The sequence below is a fragment of the Haliaeetus leucocephalus genome, unplaced genomic scaffold (assembly GCF_000737465.1).
Source record: "Haliaeetus leucocephalus isolate CR32 unplaced genomic scaffold, Haliaeetus_leucocephalus-4.0 Scaffold250, whole genome shotgun sequence".
NCBI classification, from domain to species: domain Eukaryota; kingdom Metazoa; phylum Chordata; class Aves; order Accipitriformes; family Accipitridae; genus Haliaeetus; species Haliaeetus leucocephalus.
This window is the reverse complement of record NW_010972686.1, coordinates 108,390-110,008: the sequence shown is the minus strand read 5'-3', so window position 1 is coordinate 110,008 and position 1,619 is coordinate 108,390.

Below are 1,619 nucleotides of genomic sequence, written 5' to 3'. Positions count from 1 at the left end.
CGGACCGGCCCGCGCCGGGAGACGGCCCGGCTCCCCACCGCCGGCCGCTCCTGGCTGGCTCCGACAGCAGCTTCCAGCCGCTTTTTTTTGCCTTTTTTTTTTTAAATCAGCGCGACCCCCTTTGTTGTTTTTTCTTCAATGGGAAGGGCGACAAACTCTACAGGCGGCCGCTGCGGCTTTTCCCCCCTCGCCTCGACGGGGACCGCACAACTCCCGGCGACTCTTGGCCAAGCGAAAAAGTTTTAAAACACCGTTTGCTAGAGGACCGCTCCCGGACTTCCCAAGAGGCATCGCTGAACAACTTTAATTCCAAATCTGACATTTGGACCGGCTGCCGGGGATGACCTCTCACTCTGCGTCTAACTTCACAAATCCTCTCAATTCTGAAGTTCTTTTTAAATACTTGGAACAAAACACCAGATAGACAGACAAAAGCTTAAGGCATTAAACCGTATTATCTGCTAAAACCCAACAACTGTTTGTTGTTTTTTTTCTTAAAGAGTGTAAAAATATTACTGACACCATATCTAAAAGAAGTCAACTTCTAAGAAAAGAAACCACTTACAGCAAAACAGAAAGAAGTAGCAGTTGCAATGCAGCTGCCTTATCACCACAGCAGGAGCCACAGTCCAACTTTAATTAAGGGAAAAGATAAAAAACAAGAGAAGGATATTCTGAATATCACAAATAAAGAATGCAGTTACTACAGATTAGTCTGACACCAGAATAACGTGGTTTAAAATAAACAAGATGCATCAGCATTATATGGCATACAAATTTGTGTGATTACAGCTTATGGACTGTACTCCAACTGTTAAAATCATACTTTTCCCTCTAATGATTTTGAGCTAAACCACCGAATCTACCAATTCGGAATTACGTTGGGCAACGTTCCATTCTTTGCAAACGCTCAGTAAACTGATTTGAACTGTGGATCTAAACTCACATTAAAACTTGGCTAACCATTCACCTGACGGGTCCCTAATTACAGACGCAAACTTGTTCTCCACACATCAAAAACTGCAGTGTTTTCAGTTATTTTGAGGACAAAAATCTTCCAACTCTGACGGTCTGTGCTCAAAAACTTCACCTAAGCAAGGCTGAAATCTCCCTGATTTCACGTTTAGTTTTATTACCACAAATTAAACGATGCATCCACTGGCATCCCCCAACAATTAGTAGGGGCATACCAAAGAAACACATCTTGGGGACAGTTACTTACAAGACTAGGGCAGCAAATCTCAGCACCTGCCCCACTTCCCAACAGCCGGCTCCTTACAGCGTCCTGCCTAAACCCTCCGGCAGGGCCCCACACCCAGTTTACCCATTGCGGCTGCGATCTCCTTTCCTTTTCACGCTGCCCCTGCTTTTCCTTTTTCTCCCAAAGGGAAAAATCTTCTCAACCTCGCCCCTTCGGTCCTCTAGACCTTCACGCTTAGTCGCCGTCCCTTCGCTCTGCCTCCTACAAACGCCCGGCTCCCCTCCGAGGGGACGCTTTCCCCGCAGACCCCAGCGCCGCCACACCCCGTCGATCGACGGACCGGACGGCAAAGCCGGGCCGGGCCCCCCCAGGGACGCGCGGGCCCCACGGCGGCCCCAAGGCGCCGCTTCTCCCCCCC